We start from the raw sequence: 23,641 nt of genomic DNA, 5'->3' as shown, positions 1-23,641 counted from the left end.
CACTCCGGGGGCCCCGGAAAACTCTCGCTGGGCCCGGGCCCCCAGAGCTTCTTCGCTCCCGGTCTTCGCTGGCGGGGGGTCCTTCCTCTCCGGGATAGAATTACTGGCGAAGCGGGACCGGCAGCCGGAGTGCAGCCGGGTCTTCGGTGGTAATTCGGTGGCGGGGGGGCCCTTCCGTTCCAGGACCCGCCGCCGAAGTGCCCCGAAGACCCGCGGAGGGGGCTGCACTTCAGCGGCAGGTCCCGCTTTGGCGGTAATTCGGCGGAGGGGGGGTCCCCGCCGTGGGTCTTTGGGGCACTTTGGCGGCGGGTCCCGGAACGGAAGGACCCCCCCCGCCGCCGACTTACCGCCGAAGCAGGGCCCCCCGCTGCCAAAGACCCTGGGCCCCTGGAATCCTCTGGGCGGCCCTGCTTATGCCGATAGGTTGACTTTAGGTCTTTAACTTTGATTGGTAGCTGAGAAGATGGTAAATTGGACAGAAATCCGTTCTTCATTTGCTTGTTATTTCCTGACTTCTTTATTCATCGCCTTTTCCTTATTTCCCTGCAGATTGACAAGTTCTGGGTGCTAACAGGGCCAGGGGGACCTGACGGGCTCCTTATTTTCTGATTTATTTCGGAAGCATTGAACTTGCCAGGACACAGTCAGATTCTGGATGCTCATGTAAATGTAACACCTCGTGCTCAGCTTTAGTTCTGTTTCTCAGCTCTTTTTTGGAAAATCGATCTTTAGTCTGACATGTAGCATCCTTGCATTAGGAGATGGCTAATTAATAAGACCATAAACCTTGGCAATCAAATGGAACCTGAAGTCCATAGAAGAGCCCGAAAGGCCCTTGGGGAGTGGAGTGCAAGTTGAGGAAGACTTCCCTGCACAGCTTCTCTCTCAATTCTCGTTTTCCTGTATTGAGCACAAAAGTCGGGAATCAGCTCAGGGTAGGGTTATACCATGTGTGTGCAGTGGTTAGACAAGAAACTGGACTGGTATGGAGCAAAACTCTTATGTGTGCCTGATGACTGTACGTTTGAGAAGGAGCAGAAAAGAGCAGTGGGGCTGCAGGATAGCGCTTGCATAGGCTTTCTTTGGCCTGTTTTGCTGTAAGAGTTAACAGTGAGAGATTGTTAGTCACAGGTCAGTGGGTGGGTTTATGCAAATTAGGCATGCACAGGGAAGCCAGCGAGAGGAAGGAGGCTGAAAGACGTCTCTGTCTTCGAACAGAACTGTGTGTTAAGGGCTCTTGCTTTGAATTCTTCCAGTGGAGTCATTTCGGGGAAGTGGTCATCACTTCGAGTTACCTAGTTATCAAAGCCTTGTGAATGGTGTTTGGTGCATGTCTGGGAGCTTCTCATGCTGAAGTAGAAAGCAGAGGGGGAAGAGTGGCTGCCTAGCATCCGAGATTCAGAGCATCGCTTCTCGGCCTCATGGCTAAGATCAAGCACAGTGTCTGTTCTTATCAGTTTAATATCTGATAGGTCCTGTATTTGAGAACTGTATATTAAATTGATTTTTGAAAAAAGGGAATGGAATAGGAGTTTGCTCTGTCCACCCCATGCATTGACCTGGTATTGCAGTGTCTCCAGGACCAGTGCTTCTCCCTCTAGGGAGAATTGTCTGTTAAAAAGATAGAAAGTGTTTCACTCTAAAGATGTTGATTTGAAAAGATTATTTTAAAGTAGTTGAAAAATCAGGTATCTTTAGCACTTTGGTTTCTTCATGACAACATATTGCTAAAAATTTTGGGGGGTGTTTTCTGAGTCTACAGATGTGAGTTTCTTTGTCTTGCTGGAGGATTGTTTTAAAAACTGGAATTTTTCTGTTTGCTGTGAGTCTTTTCAACAATATGAGAGACGAATGCTTTTTGGACTGAGGGTCTGTTTGAGAGATGGTTGGTTGGGGGGGCATTGTGTGTGTGTGTGTGTGTGTGTGTGTGTGTGGTGGGGGGGAAACACAGATTGGTAATGTTCGAGGTCACATGTATATCAATAACTGGATGAGTTACACAGACTTCTCCCCACCCAGCCTACGTTCCATGTATCTTGACTGAGCCTGCCGCCCACCATCCCAGAGCAGAAGCCTGAAGCCTGAGCCCCACCGCACGTGGGAAGGTGGGGAACTCCCGCTGGTTGCCTGCTCCTGCAGTGTTTGTGACTCCGGAAGGGGGTAGGGACCAGCCCCTGCAGGCAGCCTGGGGGAAGAGCCTCTGCTTTGCTGCCCCCGACTCCCCCTCAATTACAGCCCAGGAGGCTGTGGCCACAATAAAAGCTCCTGGTGGCCACACTTGAGAGAGGCTGGAGCTTCACAGTAAACAAATCCCAGCAGGTTTGTCCCCCACCCTTGGGATTTCCTGCCCTCTCCCACACAGACCAACCTTCCTGGAAGTTCCCACCCCCTATATATTTACTGCCCTTTCTCCCAGCAAAGGGAACCCGCCAGCAACTCCCTGATAATCCCTAACGCAACTGGCTCCACGGCAGCCATTTCCCTTCCCCGGCCCCTGGAAGGACGGAATGAGCTGGAGCAAAACATGGATGTTGCGCTGCAGCCTGTTAGGGCAAAAAGGGCAACTGGGGACATGTCAGAACAGGAAATAATTTCACAGCACAATTCCCCCCAGGCTCTTTCCCTGCACACAGATATTCTAGCTTGTCCTGCATGGGACAGAAAAATTCAAATCTAGGGCTGTCAATTAATTGCAGTTAACTTACGCAATTAACTTTAAAAAAAATCATGATTATCTCAGTTTTAATCACACTGTTAAACAATAGAAAACCAATTTAAATTTATTATATTTTTGATGTTTTTCTACATTTTCAAATATATTGATTTGAATTACAACATAGAATACCAAGTGTACAGTGCTCACTAAAGTTTTATTAAATATTTACACTGTAAAATATAAAGTACTGTAGTGCAATCTCTGTATCATTAAAGTGCAACTTGCATATCTAGATTTTGTTGTTGTTGCATAAGTGCACTCAAAAAGAAAACAATGTAAAACTTTAGAGTCCAGTCAGTCCTACTTCTTGTTCAGCTAATCGCTAAGACAAACAAGTTTGTTTACATTTACTGGAGATAATGCTGCCCCTGTCTTGTATACATCACCTAAAAGTGAGAACAGGCTCTCTCATGGCACGTTTGTAGCCAGCGTTGCAAGGTAATAATGTGCCAGATGTGCTAACATCCATATGCCTTCATACTTCAACCACCATTCCAGAGAACATGCTCCATGCTGATAACGCTTGTTAAAAAAATAATGCGTTAATTTGTGACTGAAGACCTTGATGAAGAACTGTATGTCTCCTGCTCCATGGTTTTATCCGCATTCTGCCATATATTTTGCTTTATGGCAGTCTTGGGTGATGACCCAGCACATGTTGTTCACTTTAAGAACACTTTCACTGCAAATTTGACAAAACACAAAGAAGGTAAAATGTGAGATTTCTAGAGATAGCTACAGGGCTCAACCCAAGGTTTAAGAATCTGAAGAGCCTTCCAAAATCCAAGAGGGACAAGGTGTGAAACATGTTGTCAGAAGTCCTCAAAGAGCAACACTCTGATGCAGACGCTACAGAACCTGAACCACTAGACAGGAAAATCAATCTTTGGTTGGTGGCATCTGACTCAGATGAGGAATATGAAGGTACTTTGGCTCGTTATCGAGCAGTACCTGTCATCAGCATGGAAGCATGTCCCTGGCCTCTGATTGCTAGAAGCTGGGAGGGGAGAACAGGGGCTGGAGCTCTCCATGGCCGCCTGGTCTGGTCACTCCCTCTGAAGCCCATAGCCAGGGCCAGCCTTAGGGGTGGGTGACACCAGGGAATTGCCCAGGGGTACCATGGTCAAGGGCGGTGCTGTACGGTAGCAGAGAGGTGTGTGCTGCAGGTGTAAAGTCAGAAACTGCTCCCGGCTGGCAGGGGAGTGCTGCTTGGGGTGGTGCTTAGATTTCTCCCTGCTCCCTCCCGGCATAGGAACATGGGGGGAGGGAGGGGAAGAGAAGGGGGAGAGAGCGGTGATGAGCGGATACTGCTCCCCCCAATGTTCCTCTGTGCCCCCCTAGGGGCCTGTGAGGGGGGAGCAAGGAGCGACATCAGGGCTCCCTGCCTCCAGGTCACCTTCCCCACCACCTGGGCTGCATAAGGGGAGGACAGAGAGCAGCAGCCCAGGTGGGGAAGGTGACCTGGAGGCAGGGAGCCCTGATGTCGCTCCTTGCTCCCCTCTCACAGCCCCCTAGCGATGTGCGGAGGAGCAGTGTTCAGGGGCGGCGGGGGGAGCGAGCAGCAATGCCAGCTACTCCGTGCATCCAGGTCAGTTTCCCCAAGTGGGCACAGGAGGGGTGCAGGGGTTAGGGGAAAAGGGGGCACAGTGCAGGGATTACGGGTGCGGGAGGAGGCAGGGGTTGGGGTGCAGGGGTTAGGGGAACTGGAGGGGGCACAGGGTTAGGGGTGCAGAGCTTGGGGGCACCAGAGGAGGTTCAGGGTTGGGTGCCAGAGGGGGGGGAGCAGGGATTAGGGGGACAGTAGCACAGACCACACCTACTCCTCCTGCTTTCTCCTGACACCAGCATCACCCTTCCCAGCATCGCCTCACGGCAGCATCTGCTTCCGGACTCACACCAGAAATGGGAAGTCTTGGCCCTGCCTGACAGCGGCTGTCAGGAAATGGAAGCAGGAGACACGACCACTCCCATGGTGCTGTGAGGCCCGTCCTTGCTGGTGGGAGATGGAGGCAGTGGACACTACCACTCCCATGGTGCTGCAGGGTTTTCAGGTGGGCTGCCCCCCCCCCGCCAGGGTTGGGCTCCAGGGGAGGTTTGGCAGCTTAAGAGACTGGGCGGGGGGGATTGCTTGGAGGAGGTTTGAGGACCAACAGCGAAGGGGAAGTTGGACACCGCCCAGAATATCAGGGAGACAAGGCAGGTGAGGTGATACCAGTTACTAGACCAGCTTTGGAGCCACACAGGGTCTTCTTCCGGCAGGGGAAAGGTGCTCAGAGCATCACAGTTCAATAGAAGGTGGAACACTCTGCCCCGAACACCAGACATTCCCCTACTTCCTGGAACAGGGGGGCCTGTCCCCATTGTCCTGTAAACAGCCCCACCATGTAACCCAGAGGTGGCTGCATCTTAGCACCAAGACACCAGTGGTCACTGCTCCAGAGGAGATGGTACATACAGGCCACTGCCCTACGTGGCCCCACAAGTTACTGCCCCAAGAGGTGAGGTACACTCAGGCTACTACTCAAACTGGGCACCTGGGGTCACTGCAGCAATGGTTGGGGGGGATACATGCAGGGCACTGCTGCACGTGGCCACCAGGGGGCACTGCTGCAATGGTGGTGGTGTGGGGGGATGATAAACAGGCCACTGCCTGAAATGGCCACTACCACAATGGTGTGGGGAGAGGGGGAGGGAGATACCAATAGGGCACTGCCACACCAAGGCACCACGAGGAGGTCTCTACTCCAATTAGTAGAGATACACATCGGGTAGTGCCCCAACTGGGAGCCCTACCCCAGAGAGAGAGGGGGCTGGGGAGAGAAGAGGAAATCAAAGGCCACTGCCTCACTTAGCCACCAGGGGTCACTACCTAAATAGGGGACACACACACACAGGGCACTGCCCCACCTGACCAGCAGGGGTCACTGCCCCAATTGGGGGATATACAGAGGGTATTGTCAGTGCTGCCATAACAGGCAAAGAGGGTGATGGGGGGCTACACACAGGGCACTGCCCCACTTGGCCACCAGTGCACATCCCTAGTGGGGGAGTGACACACACCAGGAGCAGGGCTCACTGCCACAAAGGGGTTGGAAGATACCCAGGGCACTGCCTGACACGGCCACCCAGGCACCCTGCCACCTTGGGGGAGGTGAAGAACACACCTCAGGCACTGACTCCTCTGGCTACCAGTGGTCACTGGCCCAATGCAGGGGTTGGGGGGAGTAAATACACACAGGGGACTGCCCCACTGGGGCAACACGAGTCACCGAGATGAGAGTGGGATACGCAGAGGGCACTGCCCCAATGGCTGATATACATACAGGGCCCTGCCTCACCTACCCACCAGCGCTCACAGGCGCAATGGCAGCGGTGGGGTCACATAGGCAACTGCCCTCAGTGGCCACCAGGGGTCGCTGCAGCAATGCTAGGGGGATACGTGCCAGGCATTGCTGCCCCTCGCCACCAGGAGTCACTGCTCCTACAAGAAGGCACCTACAGGACACTCCTGTGCCTGGCCAGCAGGGGTCACTATCAGTGGGGAGGGGCTATGGGGAAGCAGAGAAAGAGCAACTAACTGCAGTGGGGAAAATCGTCATCTACCGCGGAGAAAGAATGGACTCCGCTAGGACATCGCACCAACTCCAGCCAGGCTGGATACCAGCAATTCGGGGCTGGAGCAGCTCCAGCTAGAGGCTGGGCAGAGGCAGGTGACCTCGGTCTCTGTGCTGAGCAGGCAGCGAGGAGGGACAGGGAACCCCCCGGCCAGGGTCTTGCTGCCCAAGGAGGGGGAGATCTGTCGCAGGCTTTGGAGTAGCTGGTTCAGCAGCCGTGAGCCGTACGCTTGTCCCTGCCTGAGCTCTCCAGGAGCACATAACACACAGGTGTGCACTGGATGTAGGCACCAGTGTAACGACAGGGCCAGACTCTGCTGAGTGCTGCCTGCGAGAGACAGGGGCAGAGTCAGACGGGCAGATGCGGGCAGGAGATGACAGGGCCAGCGGCCATGAGCTGAACCCATCAAAAGTCCAGCCTGTGACGTCACCATCCGTCCCTGCAGCTCTCCATCTGTCCCGCTGTCCGTCCAACTCTCAACTCCCATCCGTCCCCAATGTATGCCACACACCCCCCTTCACCCATCTGCCTCACACACTCATCTATTTCCTCATGCATCCTGCTGTCCCTCTGATTGTCCCTGCAGTGCCCAGCACAAGGAGGCATAGTGGACCCTGAGTGAGGCTTTTGGGTGATGCAGTAATAGAGCTAGCGGGTGATAAGGGGGGTTCTGGGCATCTCTAATCCTGTGCCCAAAGCCATGACTGCGAGCCCACTCCTCTCAGTCTCAGACCCCACAGCCCCAAAGACATGACTGGCCACTCATGCTGTGACCCAGTGACAGCAATGATGTCTCCCTGAAGATAGGGGGTGGGAGGAGCAACCCCCTTATCCTGGCAGGCAGGACACATCCTTCCCAGTCTGGCAGAGACCTTGCCTGTGGGCAGATGGACCCAGCTGAGCCCATAGGAGACTGGGGGAGGGGGAGCAGAGGAAGAGGATGAAGGCAACTGAACATGAGAGGTGTCCATGAAAGGAGAGAGAGAGAGTTTGAGTGTAAGTTGGCCAACACAGAGAGAGAAACCTTGGAGAAAGAAAGAAACTCAGAACAGGGAGTCACCCTCATGGATCCAACTTTCTGCTAGGGAGCACACACCACTCCTGGCCAGAGAGATGATCAGCCCCCACAAATGGCAACATCATCTCCCTTGAAGCCACAGCTAGTCCAGAAACCCACACCCAGGTAAGGGGACGTCCCTGCCTGGAGCCAGGGGGGCTGTGACCAGAGCCCTCCCCAAACCAGACACTTCTCTCACCGACAGAGACAGCTACTCTCATCCCAGCTGGGTAGGTCTTGCCTGGCATCAACAGGATTCACGAGGTTACTGCTCTCGCTCACAACACAAAAGAAAAAGCAATGGTGGCGAGACTCCTCTTCTCGCTACTCCCGCACCCCAGGGCTCCGGCTTCAACCCTCCTCCCATTCTGCCATCACAGCTACAATTAGAAATCTGCAGCCTGGGCTCACACCTGGTTGTCTCCCCAATCCTTGGCGCTGTCCAGCATGTCTCCCTCCACAGAAGTCACCTGGCCTCGTCTTAGACTCCATCTTCATATTGCTCTTCTCCTTCCCAGAGCTCCTGCTCTGCTCCTCAGACCTGTCTGTGCTCAGCTCTGCAGGCACAGGGGAAGGCGCATGATGGGAACACACACGCCCCATTCCAGACACCATGCAGCATCCACAGGGCTACCAAACCACGTCACCTTCGGCCAAAACCACCCCCCCACCCCGAGGGAGCAAAAAGCCTTTGTGAGCTCAGCACACACAAGCCAGGAAAAGATTAACACCCACACCCAGCCCAGCCAAAGTGGGAGCTTCCCCCACTTCCCGGCCACAGGCCCACGGGGCTCATGGATGGAGGAGTTTGGTGGGCTGTGAGGGCCCCTGAAGGACTAGCTCAGCGTGTGAATGAGTGACTGGGATGTATGTGGGGCCGGACTGTGGGTTGCGGTGTCCAGGGGGACCCAAGGGAAGGGACTAGGGGGATTAGGGATAGAGGAAGGTGGGGATACCAAGGTGCATTGTGGGAATGTGGGATTTAGAGAGCCCAGAGTGGATGGGTGGGGGCGGGTTGGAGGACCCCACAGTGGCTGAAAAGGGGAACCTGGCAGGTTGGGGGTAGCAGAGATTGGAGATGAGGAACCTCACACCCTGGGGATGGACTGGGGCAGTGGGGGGATGGGAAAGTGGGGCCCAGCCATGGAGAAATGGGTTGGAATCAATTAGGGGCGGGGCGCTGAGGACGGGGAGGGGCAGGAGGAAGGGGGGATGGGGCACTGAGGACAGGGGGGAGGAGGAGGAGGAGGTCATCGGGGGTGGGGCGAGAGGAGGAGGTCGTGGGCGTCGGGGCACTGAGGATGGGGGGGAGGGGAGGAGTAGGAGGGTGAAGGGAAAGGCCAGGCAGAGTGTACAGGATGGGGGAGGGGATGCTGGGGGCTGAGGGATCCCCACAGATGGGGGTGGGGCTGGCGAGAGGGTCACAACAGAAGGGGAGACACAGGGGGGGCAGGTTGGGGGGGCTTGAAGGGGCTGTTGGGGCCCTACAGAGGGGGAGGAGTGTAGGAGTGCTGAGGATGGGGATGGGGGGGAGGAGGAGGAAGGGGGGCGGGGCGCTGGGGAGGGGAAAGAGGACGATGGGGTGCTGAGGACAGGGATGGGGGGAGGAGGAGCAGGGGGGTGGGGCGCTGAGGACGGGGGGAGGAGGAGGGCAGGGGGGGCGAAGGGAGGGTCACAGCGGGGGGGGGACACTGCAGGGGCAGGTTGGGGGGGGTTGAAGGCCCCACGGCCCCAGGCTGCCGCTTGTGGGGCTGCTCCCAGGCAGCTCAGCCCCCCCAGGCCCCCAGCGGGATTCGAATCCCAACGGCCGCAGCGCGCGCCGGGGGGGACAGCGAAGCCTCTGGGGCGAGGGAACCGGGGCCTCCCCACACGCGCCGAGTCTCTGTCCCGCGCTCTCTCCGCCAATCAGGGGAGGGGCGCGGCGAAGTGACGAGTTACGGCCCCTCCTCTAATAGAGGCCGCGTGAGAGAGAGAGAGAGAGAGAGAACTACGCTTCCCAGAGTGCACCGGGAGGGGGGGCGTTGTCTGAGCAACCGGCCCATCAATTCCGCTCTGAGACGAGCCAGGAACTACAACTCCCAGCCTGCCCCGGGGCGCCTCCGTCCTCTGCAGCCCAGGTAAGGGCGGGTCCCTGGGTCAACCTGACACCTCCCCCCACACGCAAATCCTCATCCCCGCCCCGCCCCCCTCTGGCTCCTGATGCGAACTCGCGTGTCCCGGGGTCTTGGCCCGCCCCCCCCCCCGCAGCGCCGCGCCCCCAGCACCCCCCCCTGCCTGCTTCTCCCTTGGCCTCATCTCTCCCCACTGGGGGGGGGGCTGTCGGATGGAGCCATATGGAAATATGGGGGAGGGGCAGGGCTGGGAGCCAGGACTCCTGGGTTCTCCCCCAGCTCTGGGAGGGGAGGGGGGTAGAGTGGGGGAGGGGGTGGGGTGCCTGCTGCCCTCGCAGCGACCAGCAGAGCCCCCCCTGCAGCTTGCAGCCCAAACCAGGCGCTTGGTGTGCTGGTGCCTGGAGCCGCCCCTGGTTCCAGCCCCTCTGCCCAGGCAGCTCCCCCAGCCTGACACACACATCCAGCCCCTGCACCCGCCCACCCCAGGCCTCCTCAGCCCAGAGGGGAGCCCCCCGGCTGAGTGGGGAATCAGAACCCCCCGAAATTACCCTGGGACCAACATGATCTGCCAGTGACAAAGTGTTGATCCCAGCCCCACTCTTGACATTGTTGGTGTCACTAGGCATGACTCTAGGTAACTCAGGAGGGTGGAAAATAAGTGTCAATAAAGCCTTCTGTAGTAGGCCTGAATGAACTAAAGTGTCTGACCAAAGTGCTTCCATGTTTATGTTTGAACTTTAATTGACCTAACAGGCCGGCAACAAAGAATGGGTTACAGTTACAACACCTGCACCAGAAGGTAATAACAAGGCCTGCTATAATGAGCCTGCTTGCTCAAAGAGGGAGTAAAACAAGATAACTGTTCGCAGAAGAGTTACTAACGAGCTAAAGTGGTTTTTGCCAAGTATGATTTAACCTGTTTAGTGTAATTTCTATTGCAAAGTGTATTTGGTACATGGGAACAGACGGGAGGGGCAAGAAGGGGGGTAAAGGGGGATGAGGAGTGTGGGGGGAATGGAAATGCTTAGCTGAAATCATGTATAAAGAGAGAGAGCTGTTTGTATCTGTGTGCAGGATTTGAGATTGCTATGTCTCCCTTGCACCTTATTTGGGCTCAAATAAACCTGGTTTTGCTTCTCCACCCTGGTGTGTTAATTAGTGCAGCACACACCGGGCAACGAACCCCCACTGTTGCTGTCCTCGGCCCTCTGTGCCCGCAACAACATCCACACACCCCATCCCCATTCTGTGCACACACCTTGGGTCACTGTGACACTGAATATTTCAATTGGATGGGGGGCCCAGCACTATGGCTATGCCCTGCCCCCCATGGCTATTCCCTGCAGGGGGCCGATTGGGGGCACAGGGGGCACAATCCAGTGCCAGACAAGGGGGGATCAGAGGTGTGGATGGGGCCGAGGTTTCTGTACCACCCGGTTTCTGGCACAGGCTCCTTCCAGGATTTGCATTTCTTGATAGTTTTCACCCCATCACCGCTTCCTGCCCAGCCTCCCTCCTGCTGTGCAAGATGGTTTGGGGGGGATGGGAAGAACCCAGGAGTCCTGGCTCCCAGCCCCACCTGTGCTAAGCTATGAGACTGCACTCTAACCCCAGCGCTGGGACTGGAACCTAGGAGTCCTGACATCCATCATCCTTTCCTCTAACCACTAGACCCCACTCCCGCCCTTTTGGGGAGCCAGGACTCCTGGGTTCTGTCCCCAACTCTGGGAGCAGAGTGGGGTCTAGTGGTTAGAGCAGGAGGAGCCAGGACTCCTGGGTTTTATTCTCAGTGCTGCTGTGTGACACTGGGTCTGTTTCTCCTCCCACTTTTTGGGTGTGGAGCCTGTAAACTCTCTGGGGCATGGCCTGTCTCTCGCTGTGTCTGGGCAGCGCCTGGCCCAACGGGGCCTGATCTCAGCTGGAGCAGGGACTGTCTCTGTGTCTGTGCAGCCCCCGGCACAAGCAGGGTTTGATTCTGCCCCGGTCTCTGTAGGTGCAGCCTCTCCTCGCACACAGATTTTGACAGGTTTTCCTCCTGATCAGCAAGTGGATTAAGCACGTCTTCAGTGAGGGGTTGGCATGGCAGGGAGCAGGCTGGCCGGGTGTCTTTGTGGCCGTCTGCTGGCCACACATAGACATGGTCCTCTCCTTCTTTTGCCCCACCGTCAGTTGCTCTGTGGCTTTTAAACCTTCCCTTGGAGCTGTCAGCACCAGCCGCCTTTGCTCTAGGTGCCCAGAGGAGGAGAGGTGTGTTGGGCTCCAGCCTGGGACTCTGCCTCCCTCCTGCCTAGCCCTGACTCTGAAGCCTGGCCCTGGCCCTCCTTCCTTCAAGTGCCAGGTGGACAAGAGGTAACATGTGGCTGCAAGCAAAATGGCCAAACAACCCAAGACCTGGCTCCGGTGGGCAAGTCGCCCAGCAGGAGGGGAAAGATTGGCTCTTGCACAGCTGGAGACAGGGAAGTTGAGCACTGTGAGCTCCAGGGCTTTACCACAAGCCAACACAAGGTCCCACTGAGATTTGAACTCAGATTGCAGGATTCAGAGTCCTGAGTGCTGCCCATTACACCATGGGACCAGCTTGTGCTGCCTTCTCTGCACATCAGTGACCCTCACAGGGCTGGCTCATGTAAGGGACTGTTGGCCCCTTACTAAAACTTAGTGGGGGGTTTGGTTGGCTAGTTCCCAGCACCAATAGAAGGGGGAAGGGCCAATGGGAAATCAGGACTCAGCGACTGACAGTCCCCATGGGCAATGGGGAGAGGCCAAAACTCCAAGGTAGCCGCACTGACAGGCCAGGCAGTGTAATGAGGGAGTCACCAGGCCAGGGGGTCCCATCCTCCGTGGGAGCTGGAACTGCCTGGTCCAGAGTGGGGCGGAGCTAAGGAGAGAGCAGGAGCCCGAGAAGAGCCGGGGAGCAGAGCTGCACCAGCCAGGGAGAACCAGAGCAGATCTGTGCTGGGAGCCGAGCCGCAGCAGCACGAGCCGTAGAAGCTGCCCAGGGAGCAGATCTGTGCTGGGAGAAGAGCTGCAGCAAGCGGAGCCAGAGGAGCAGCCCAGGGAGCTGGAGGCAGAGCCGCAGCAGCACTGGGGCTGGAGGTGGGTGCAGTGAGCAGCGTGGGAGAGCGAGGGGGACCCTGGGCAGAAGGCCCAGTGCAAGGAGATGCCACCAGTCAAGAGATCTTGGAGGACAGAACTTCAGGGGTGGGGGGGTCATATCCCTACATGGGGGGCAGACACTGGGAACAAGGGGCCTGTCACCTAGAGCATGTGGCCACTGCCAGAGCAAGTGTCCAGCCCGTGGTGTCCCTGCAGCACAGCCAGGGCCTGGGGAGGAGGCCTGGGACATGTGAGGGAGAGACTGTGACCTGCCCTGACCCTCCAGAGACGCTGGTTGTGATCTCCCTGCGCCACAGAACAGGGTGACGTGTTTTCCTTTCCCATCTTTCCTTGTGTTTTACATTGATTGCTGGGTAATAAATGGTGTTTGCTTGAAGCACATGCAATGAGGAGTGGGTCAGGGAAGTGCCCAGAGTGGAGACACTGTAGCCCTGTTCAAGTGATCATGACAAGATTGGGGGTCATTAAACCCCCCCAGGATTCCTGGGCCCAGCCTTGTCGGGGTTACAAGGACTCTGCCACACAGGAGAGTAGAAAGAGCGTCCTTGGGGTCAGGCAGCCTCTGGGTAAGGGGGTGGGGACTCAGATCCTTCCGCCCGCCAATTGCACCAGGGTTGTGTATAAACCAGGGAAGTTCCCCACAATAGCCAGACCTGAACCTCCTGTACACTGTCCTCATTGCTTCTCTTCCCCTCATCTCTGCTGCTCCCCCTCTGGGCTTTCTCAGCACCTGGCCCCACAGCGCTTCCTGCCAGCCAGAGACTGCGTGTTCTAGGCCTGCTCCTGTGGATGTGGCCTCTCTCCTGATTCCTGAGGAAAGGAACCTTTCCAGAAAATGGCCACAGCTTCTGGGAATCCACATGTGGCTGGTGGACAGCACCAGGAATCATTTGGCCCCTGGCGCACAAGGCAATTTAAAAGCTGAGCATCCAGACAGGGGCTTGAACTCTGGACCCTCAGATTAAGAGCCTTTTGCTCTACCAACTGAGCTACCTGGGCTTGTTGAGACCATTTTCACCGTTCACCACAAGAGCGAGCAGGCAGGCAAAATGGAGGCAAAAAAATGTCCCCAAAACTCCTCCTCTTTTTCTGCACAGCCACTGCCTGTCAGCAGGATTCCTCCTCCTCCCTCCTGTGCCTCAGTGAGACTAAATCTCCACAGGTTCCTCCTGGCGCTCACGTCCGTGAACCCAAATACTCTCTCAGTCCTCAAAGAGAGACCTGGAGAAGGAGACTTGCTGAAGCAAAGCCACAGGGGTCTCTGAGGTTTCCCTGGCCCCTCGCCCCTGTCCTGCCTGGCTGATGTCAGCATCTCTCTGTGAGGTCACCACCTCCCCACCACCTTTGACCAATAGTCTGAGGTCCTGCAAAAGGCCTTTGTGATGTCACTGCCACACCCCTCCCTTGCTGTGCTAATGTCCTGCCCCTGCCCAGGCACTTTGGAGGTTTGAGCTACTCCCTGTGGATCACCCCACTCAAGGAGCGTTCGTTCTAGGCAGCAAGCCGGTAGTTTTGGATCATCTACAAATTCTATCAGCTCACTATTTAGCAGGTCATTTATGAATATGTTGACTAGTACTGGCCCCAGTACAGACATCACTAGTTACCTGTGTCCATCCTGAAAACTGACCATTTATTCTTACCCTTTCTTTCCTATCTTTTAACGAGTTATTGATCCACGTGAGGACTTTCTGGAGGTGAAAGTAAGCCGGTATGTTCCGGTATGGGGTACCGGCAAGAGCCGATACGCTGTGCCAGCCCCGCCCGGCTTCCCCAGGCTGGTGATTTAAAGGGGCCAGGGCTCCCTGCAGCGGCTGGAGCCCCGGGCCCTTTAAATCACCTCCCGAGCCCCACTGCCAGAGCCCCAGGGAGCAAATCACTGCCGTGGATGCTGCTCTCTCCCGCTCTGCCAACACAGAGCAGGGGCGGCGGGAGCTTCCTTACAGTGTGGGGGGGGCACCATTGTCCAAATTGTGGCACCCCCATGACACCTTCCCTAAGGACCCCCACTCACAGCAGCTCTCCCCACGAGGCCACAGCCACAGACGCCTCTTCTCCAAGACTGCACCCTTCCCCCCCCATTATTTGTCCTAACAGCCAGTAAAGAGTGGTGGGTCCATGGCCCTCTAAACCCCCTGTTCCAGCCCCCCTGACACAGAGCTAAGCAGGCAGCAGTGTGTGTGTGTGTGACAGAGAGTGCTGTGCTGAGCTGAGCCAGTGAGAGAAGGGGGGCTGATGTCGGGGCTGTCCCCTGCCTCAGGACTGGTTGCTTCCAGCAGCTGTCTGAACTTAGAGACAGTGTGCGACACACTCACTCTTCCGCAACACACACACTGTCTCTCCCTCCCACACACGTTGCAGTTGGAAAGCAGCTGGCAATCTAGTAGGATGCCCATGGAACAATGGGATAGAAACCTGCATCATGTGATGCTGTACCAGTCCGTGAGGCATTGCAAACTCTTCCCAAAGCACCCTGCAGCCAGTTGCACAGTGGGATGGCTACCCACAATGCACTGCTCTCTGTGGCAATGCAAGAGATGCTAGCATGGATGTGCTCTGGTGACACAGGGGCATAGGGTGGACATGCAACAGCTGTTCAATTAAAACACTTTAACTAAAGCCGTGTTACTCTTTTATGTAGACATAGCTTAAGAGTGAGACAAGACCCAGCTCCATTGAAACTAAAGGACCACAACTTCCTCTGTAGTTGGCAGGATTTGAACCTGTGCAGGGAGACCCCAATTATAAATAAATAATGAAGTTGTTTTAAGCAGAGGGGAGAGAGCTGTCTCATCCGTGCAGTTAACCCATCTCCCTGAGAGGTGGTAGCTATATCAGTGGGGGGAAGTTATGTTGGTGGGTGTGCAAGCTGTGGTGTCTACATGTGTATGTAAAGTTTAATCAAACCCCATTTTCAAAACCCTGTGGTCTGGGAATAGAAAAGGAGCTCTCTGAGGCAGAGCCCGTCCTTCAAAATCCTTAAGATCACTGACTTGCTTATGCAAATGTCATGGGGGTATAGCTCAGTGGTAGAGTGTTTGACTGCAGATTAAGTGGTCCTTGGTTCAAATCCAAATGCTCCCTTACAAACCTGTTCCTTCAGTAAAAATAATTCCATGTTCAGGAGCTCCCCTAAATGGGGATCCCTGAAATGAATGGACACACTCAATGTTTTCCTGTGCAAATGCATAAAAACCTAGCAAACATGTCCCCCAGCTGAAATCAGTTCCAATCCTCTAAGTGTCTAGGTTTGTTTTCATCAACTAAACAAAGGCACATGAAGACACATTTGCAGGTCCTTGGCCTCCATGGGCTACAATGTGGAGAAGAACAAGAACCACGTCCACTTGGGAGGCATGGACTAGTCTGTATTACATTTGGTAAGTAAGTTGCCATTGGGACTGAAAACTCTACTGCGGGTGGACAGGAGCCTGTTACAAAACTAAAATAACCAGGATTTACCAAACTCCCTGTTACACATTCAATCCTCTCTTTGTGCACACGGCATCAATTGAGGCTCTAATAAATGGCAGCCTTCCTTTAACACAGATCGTTGTTCCTTGTGACTTTCAGATGCATTCGAATGGCAGCTGTTTACAGGTCATGTGCTGCTAGTTCATGAGCAGCAGCAGAGTCTCTGTATGTTTACCAACCGTAGAGCTGGGTGTGTCTGCATCCAAGTAACTGCAGAGTCAGTGTAGTCCCAGACAGTTAATTGCACAGTCTCACTTTCTGGTCTCATTGATCATTTGGGTAGAACCAGCAACGGTTTGGTGGGTTTTGTTCTTTTTCCCCTTCGTTTTCTCCTAAGGAATGTGTGATCTTGAGCATGTTAGTTTAAGTTCCCTGTGGGTCAGGAAAATTCCATCTCCTTGAAATAGCTGGGGAAGTGACCTGCTTGTATAACCTAGAATAAAGGAGCTTTTAAAGAAGAGACTGCTTTACAAATGTGCTGGGATAAAAACAGTAAATTTCACAGCCAGACACCAGGCCAGGATCAATGGATGGGGCCAGGATCAATTAATTACAGAAGAAACAAACTCTTGGGAAGTAGCTGTAATTTGTCCCCAAACCTTTCCTTGTTCTCATATGCTATCAGGGATTCTCTTCTAGAGGGCAGAGTTAAGGTTATCTGGGCATGTACCCTCACTCTGTAATCCCTGTTTTTCCAGAGTTTGAGTTTTACTGAACTCGATGTTCTGGAAGGTAAGAGATATTCACAGTTAAAGTTAACTCTCTGTTAACAAAGGTTTTGTTAGTGACAAATAATGAGACTAAGCCCTCACTGCAGTAATTCCACTGACTTCATTGTGCTCTTTCCCCATTTCTAGTTCCAAAAAAAATAAGCAAATTAAAACAACTTTGAGAACTAAAATACTGTGAGAAAGTGGAAATTTTAGTAGCTCAAATAATTCAGTTTCTTCTGTGTCTTGTACGTGTGTAAATGGCACAACACGTTAGTTTATAAGCACATCTTTCTTAACTTCTTTAAATATTCTGTAGTACATTGACTAGATCAAGTGGGTTGTTCAATGCAGTGAGGTTTTCATGCATTGCCCAAAACATATTTTTTCATGTTATGTAAATGATCACAACTCATTGAACACAAAATTGTGTATTTCATGCTGTGAACTGTGTCAGTGGCTCAAATTAATAGGTTTGTTTTTCTTCTCTCTCTCCATGAAAAAAGGAAGAAACTGTGAAAATACCCATGGGAGAAAGGGGGTTTCTGAGAGCTGGGGTAGTAATGACGATATTTATGAAAGGGGGAGAGGCCAAAGTAGGGCCTTAGCTGGAGCAAAGGGGGAGGTTTTTTGTGCAGTTTCATTTCAGCCAGCCTCACATCCTGTAGTCCCTACTTCCCCACCCCCCGCAACAAAGCCACCTGTGACTCCTGAGACAGCCCCACTGCAAAAACTGCAGAGCCCCCAGCACTCCCTCTCCTAGCTGGATCCCCTGGCAGCCAGAGCTCTCCGCAGAACTGCCGTGGTTGCTCTCCTGGGTCTCTGGTCAAGTGCGGCTACCGGCTACTCCTGAGAATGCAGCTGAGAAATGACTCACCCTTCTCTAGATTCTCACCTGTGGGCTCTGAGAAGCAGGATGGGGCCTGTATGATAAAGTCCATGTAACATTCCCCTCTCATCCCAGCCCTGGTATGTCGCCAGTAGCTGCTGTCCCTGGGTAGCAGCCAAGGATGTTTCCCACCATTCAGGAGACCCCAGCCTGGGACTAAAGTCAGCTTCAGGCTTCTCCTCTCTCCATTCTTGGAATTAAGTTCATGTTTTTACCAAGAGTTAAAGCAGCCCGAACCCCCAGAGTCTGGATCAATGTCACAAGTTCCCCGTGTCTCCATGGAAGAGAATTTGTTAAATCCCAGATGAGTGGGGTTAAATCAGTTCTCAGCCTGAGTCCTTTGCTCTTAATCCTGAGGATATTGTCCCACCATGGGGCCATTTCCCACCTCTCTTTCCTTCTTTGCACAGACACAGGAACAGCGAGATCTTTGTCTGTCCCTTGTGCAAAGCAGGGGCCAAATTCCATGGAAAGAATGGACGAGGTGGGGGCCCTGGGCACATCCAGCCCTGGCCGTGAGATGTTCCCTCCCCTTTTCTTTATGCTGCTGTTGTTATTTCATCGATTGTCTGGGATCAGGGGCGGCTCTATAAATTATGGCGCCCCAAGCAGGGCGCCACGCTGCGCCGCCCTTCCCCGGTCCCGCGGCCGGGGCAGAAGTGTCTGCGGCGGGTGCGCTGGTCCCGGCTCCGGTGGAGCATCCGCAGGCATGCCAGCGGGAGCTCCCTCCGAGCCGTGGGACCAGCGCACCCGCCGCAGTCATGCCTGCGGGAGCTCAAGCGGAGCCGTGGGAAGAGGGGACCCGCCGCAGTATTGCCTGCGGCAGGTCCGCTCGTCCCGGGCTCCGGTGGACCTCCCGCAGGCATGACTGCGGAAGGTCCGCCGGAGCCAAATGCCGTCCTGCCCCGACAACGCCGCCCCACGCGCCTGCTTGGAGCGCTGGGCTCTGGAGCCGGCCCTGTCTGGGATGGGGGAAAAGCTGAGTTCACTCCAGGTGGAGGGGGAAAGAACCGTGAAAGTTTCAGGACCCAACTCCTGCTACCAGGATCACCGAGGTGCTTGGAATTTGCATGGGAAAGGGACTGTGTGAATTGTCAAGGTGGGGAATGAATAACAATCTACAACAAGAGCCACCTCTTTAACCACTGACACAGGCTAATCCTGCTGCCAATAGAAAGGAAAGTGGGAGTGATTCTTTGCTGTTCAGCCATGGAAACAGTGACCCAATTGCACCACCGTGAATGTGCTGGGGAAAGCTGGACTTCACAGGCAGGTGGAAAGAGCAGATCCTAGAAACACCTGGAGCTCCCCACAGCACTGCTGCCACCAGGGTCAGGTGTTGAGTGACTCACAGTGCCCTCCCCCGACACATTACCTTCCAGCAGGGGGTGGCAGCACCCCCCCCCCCACCCAATGCAGGGGAGAGGGCTGAGTGTATCTCTGCACCCTGAGTCCAGGGCACCCACTCTCTCTGCCCCACACATAGAATCTGGCCCTGCTGCAAAGTGACCCCTAAGAACCAGCAGCCTCCAGGACAGCAGGTTTGGCCCAGAGCAGGGAATGTGTCCCTCATGCTGCTGTTAAGCCACTAGGTGCTCTGGAAACAGGAGGGCTCTGAGTGTAACCTATAGCATGCATGGCCCATCTGGGGATGTAGCTCAGTGGTAAAGCACATGCTTTGCATGTATGAGACCCTGGGATCAATCCCCAGCATCTCCAATTTCTTTTCACCCTGCTGCTTTGTTCATGCCCAGAATTTCAATCCTGCTTAGCAAGGGGCAAGTGCCAATTGCATGGAAGGTCTGGAGGGGTTTGCTGCTCCTAAGACTCCTCTGTACATGTAAGATTCCCTGCTGCTTGGGACAAGGGTAGATGAGAAGGGTGAATCCTCCAGCACTGGAGGGAAAGGTCCCATCTGCACAGACTGAGAGGCAAAGACTAGACTTATTTCTTGTCTGGGCCCAATCTTTTCACCTGCTATAGCCCTTGTTCCAACTCAGGTGATAGTTAGGGGATGTCTCATGACTGCAGCCATGTTTGTTCAGTTCCACCCCCTTATACAGCTTTGGTACAAGGCAGGAATCTTTTGTCTTTCTCCTGGGGAAAAGCCTCAAATTTAAGATGGATTCCTGTACCAGGGGACATGGTCACATGTCCTGTGAGACCCCCCAAGCCTTCATTCTTCCTGGCCTGACTCATGGATAGTGCAGGACAGAGCCATCTACAGTCAATTGTCCTGGTCAATGGGAGCCATCAAGAGTCCAAACCACTATTAATGCCCCACACTTTGCATCATTACAACAGGACCTCAGAGTTATAGTTCATATTTCTAGTTTCAGATCCAGGAATGATCGGTTCATACAAATAGGATGAACACACACAGTAGATTATAAGCTTTGTAATGATACCTTACAAGAGACCTTTTGCTTGAAGCATAGTCCAGTCACTTTATATTCACACTCATTAGCATATTTTCATAAAATCCTAAGGAGTGCAACGTCACAGCAGGGAAAGGGTTTTACTGCAGCACCTGAGAGCAGTTGAGTTTCATGTTCAGGCTGTGGTATGAGTTCGTCCAGGTTTCTCGTAAGCACACAGGGACCTTGGCGGGTGCTCTCGATACAGGAATGGCCCAGATATGATAAAGTGATGGGGATTGCATTTTCCTTTTTTATTTCTGTATTTCCAATGACATTTCTGTTTGTGATTTCGTTTTGCTTTGTATAACTGTGTTTTCTCCTGGATTTGATATTTAATGAAAAAAACAATAAGGCCTCAGGGCACCGGATGGAGGAGCAGGCTGGGGCTAGGACTGCTAAGAGAGTGAGAGTAGCAGGTTTTCCATATTGTTTCCTGCCCTCATTTTTCTTGACTAGTTTCTCTTCTGCATGAAATTTGCCACTTTTCAAATGTGAGCCTGGCTAGCTCAGTTGACAGAGCATCAGACTTTTAATCTGAGGGTCCAGGGTTCAAGTCCCTGGTCAGGCAAAGAAATGCTTTCTTCCTGTAACTTCCCCAAAGGGTTTTAGAAGGACTCTCCTTGACTTTAGTTTTTCCTTTTCAGGACATGGCCTTTCCTAGGAAGGGCCCTTTACTGCCTGGGACTGAAGGTGCTACTGCCTCACCTGTCCACTGGCCTCACAGTCTGGAGGAAGAAAGGCCTCTGGCCTGCAACAAAGTGCTGTGTGCTGACTTTTTGAACAAATGCAGGGCTGGTCACAGAGGCATGTTCCCACTGAATCCTTCCTGCCAGAAAAAATTGTCCCCACAGACAGGGGCGGCTCCAGGCCCCAGCACGCCAAGTGCGTGCTTGGGACAGCAAGCCGCGGGGGGTGCTCTGCCGGTCGCCACGAGGGCGGCAGGCAGGCTGCCTTCAGCGGCGTGCCTGCGAAGGGTCCGCTGATCCTGCGACTTCGGCGGACCTCCCGCAGGCAAGCCGCCGAAGGCAACCTGCCTGCCGTGCTTGGGGTGGCAAAATGCCTAGAGCCGCCCCTGCCCACAGAGTCCTCCCTGCTGGAAGGCTACAGTAATCAACAGGTGCTCTGCTGGTCCCATGGTGTGAGGGCAGCGCTCAGGACTTTGAATCCTGCAATCTGAGGTGAAGTCTCAGTGGAATCTGAGAACAATTCCTGTGCCACAAACCCTGCGGGGCCTTCCAAGGCTCTGTCTTGCTTTCTCAAAGGCCATGAAAGCCACTACACTACACATTTTTAGCACCTACAAAGGATAAATTCAACAAAACTCCACTTCTATTTCCTCAATATCAGCATCATGAAGGGCAGCATCTCCGATACAATAAGATTAGCTAGGAAAGATCTTCTGTAGGGCCTGGGTTACAAAGGCTTTGGAACCAAATACCTGGGCATTGTGCCTAGTTCAAAATCACTTACCATGGAATTCTCTCCCCAGATCATCTGGGGCAATATTGACTTAAACAATTGAACTACACTGTGATCATATGCACTTCCTTCAGTTAGTTGGGGTTTCGCTGTTATTCACCATTTCTGAGTGGAGATTTTAAATCACTGCTGTTTCTTTGTTAGCCTGTCCAGTAAATTGGAGAGTTCTCTAATGCTGACAGAACTGCACCTCAACCTTCTCCATGACATCATGCAGGGATGGGGAAAAAGCAAAGCTGAAGTGAGAAATGATGACTTTAGCAAATAGTCATTTGTCTTAAATTCTCCAATAAATCTGAGCTACGTCCTATCAAACTGAACTAATATCCAATTGAGTGACCAAACAGCCTTCAGGAAAGAGAGAAACCCACATCGCAGAGAGATAGAATACACGGCAATGAAAGTGTGAAGTGAAATTCCAGAGCAGGTTACATCTGATTATTCAGAATCAGGACAAGAGATTTTCCCATCACATTCTCCTCTGATCCATTCAAACATACTTCACTCAGCACTGTCTCAATAGCCAGTTATGTTATTTACAAAATTTTTTAGTATCCGAGCATTGCCTTAATGGGGGACAAAACCACTCACCTTGCCAGAAGTGGCTTTACCAATAGATGGAACCTGCGATTTAAACTCCCAATGAGCACACTGCGTTTGGGATCCATTTGAATTCCCCTTCCAGGTCTTTGACACTTTCATCTCCAGTCAGAGCGACTCTGACATAAGATTAAAGAAGTCAAAGCATCATCTCCAAGCACAGACAGCTGAGAACTCTTCCTCACAGGACACTTTGAGAAGTGGATGGATAGAATGTGATGATGATAACCTCTGCATGGCTCAGACAAAAGGTAACAGTTCTGCAGTGATGGGGAAGAAGGGAATCTCTGCATCTCCCCATCTCCTTCCAGTGTCACAGAGGCTGAAATTACATTTTTTTTCCTGCCCCTGCTCCTCTTCATTTAACTATAATTTGAAAAATTCCCATTATATCTGCTCTTCAGGACAACCCAGAGCAACGTGAGAACAAGTGGCAATGATACAATCTGTATCACTGGTGACTAACAATAATTTTGAAATAGGAGGAATAGTATAAATGTGATGCTCCCTGGTTCCTGATAGGAAGGGCACACTAGAATTACTCATGGGATAATGGAGTTGATAGAAAGGACAAATGGGTCCACCTCAAAACAGGGCAAACTGCAAAAGGCAAAAATGGGCCACTCATCTGGTCAAACTGAGGGAGAACCATGCTGCAAACAGCTCAATCAGCTTTAAAAGTTACTATGTGGGAATCAGGAAAATTATTTAAGAAAAAAAGTATTGATAGCCCTAGAGGTGTTTATGTTGTTGATCTCCCTTGCAGATTCTCTGATGACTAACATGGGCGAAGTGCCCACAGAAGGTTTTCCCACACTCACTGCATTCATAGGGCCTCTTCCTGGTGTGGATTCTGTGATGTCTAATAAGGTTTGAGCTGCGACTGAAGGTTTTCCCACACTCACTGCATTCATAGGGCCTCTCCCCTGTGTGGATTCTCTGATGTTGAGAAAAGGCTGAGCTCTCAGTGAAGCATTTTCCGCACTCACTACATTCATAGGGCCTCTCCCCTGTGTGGATTCTCTGGTGTTTAGAAAGGTCTGAGCTGCTAGTGAAGCTTTTCCCACACTCACGGCATTCATAGGGTCTCTTCCCTGTGTGGATTCTCTGATGTTTAATAAGGTGTGAACTGCGACTGAAGGTTTTCCCGCACTCACTGCATTCATAGGGCCTCTCCCCTGTGTGGATTCTCTGATGTTCGGAAAGGGCTGAGCTGTTAGTGAAGCATTTTTCACACTCACTGCATTCATAGGGCCTCTTCCCTGTGTGAATTCTCTGATGGGTAAGAAGGTTTGAGCTGCGATTGAAGGTTTTCCCACACTCACTGCATTCATAGGGCCTCTCCCCTGTGTGGATTCTCTGATGCCTAATAAGGTGTGAACTGCAACTGAAGGTTTTCCCACACTCAGTGCATTCATAGGGCCTCTTCCCTGTGTGGATTCTGTGATGCTTT

General features: G+C 53.2%; 5 non-coding genes across 5 annotated transcripts; 4 read left to right on the top strand and 1 right to left on the bottom strand.

Annotated features, from left to right (window-relative positions):
- Positions 1 to 1,405: 1,405 nt before the first annotated feature.
- LOC123360897 lies at positions 1,406 to 1,596 on the top strand. Its single transcript, XR_006576085.1, has one exon. It is a non-coding gene; the product is annotated as a U2 spliceosomal RNA (small nuclear RNA).
- A 10,406-nt stretch (positions 1,597 to 12,002) lies between these two features.
- On the bottom strand, positions 12,003 to 12,074 carry TRNAQ-CUG. Its single transcript has one exon. It is a non-coding gene; the product is annotated as a tRNA-Gln (tRNA).
- Positions 12,075 to 15,628: 3,554 nt separating this feature from the next.
- TRNAC-GCA lies at positions 15,629 to 15,700 on the top strand. Its single transcript has one exon. It is a non-coding gene; the product is annotated as a tRNA-Cys (tRNA).
- Positions 15,701 to 19,336: 3,636 nt separating this feature from the next.
- TRNAA-UGC lies at positions 19,337 to 19,408 on the top strand. Its single transcript has one exon. It is a non-coding gene; the product is annotated as a tRNA-Ala (tRNA).
- Positions 19,409 to 20,604: 1,196 nt separating this feature from the next.
- TRNAK-UUU lies at positions 20,605 to 20,677 on the top strand. The gene has a single exon. It is a non-coding gene; the product is annotated as a tRNA-Lys (tRNA).
- The last annotated feature ends 2,964 nt before the right edge of the window (positions 20,678 to 23,641 follow it).

The sequence above is a fragment of the Mauremys mutica genome, unplaced genomic scaffold (assembly GCF_020497125.1).
Source record: "Mauremys mutica isolate MM-2020 ecotype Southern unplaced genomic scaffold, ASM2049712v1 Super-Scaffold_100329, whole genome shotgun sequence".
Taxonomy (NCBI): Eukaryota; Metazoa; Chordata; order Testudines; family Geoemydidae; genus Mauremys; species Mauremys mutica.
This window is presented reverse-complemented; position numbering and strand designations above follow the sequence as displayed.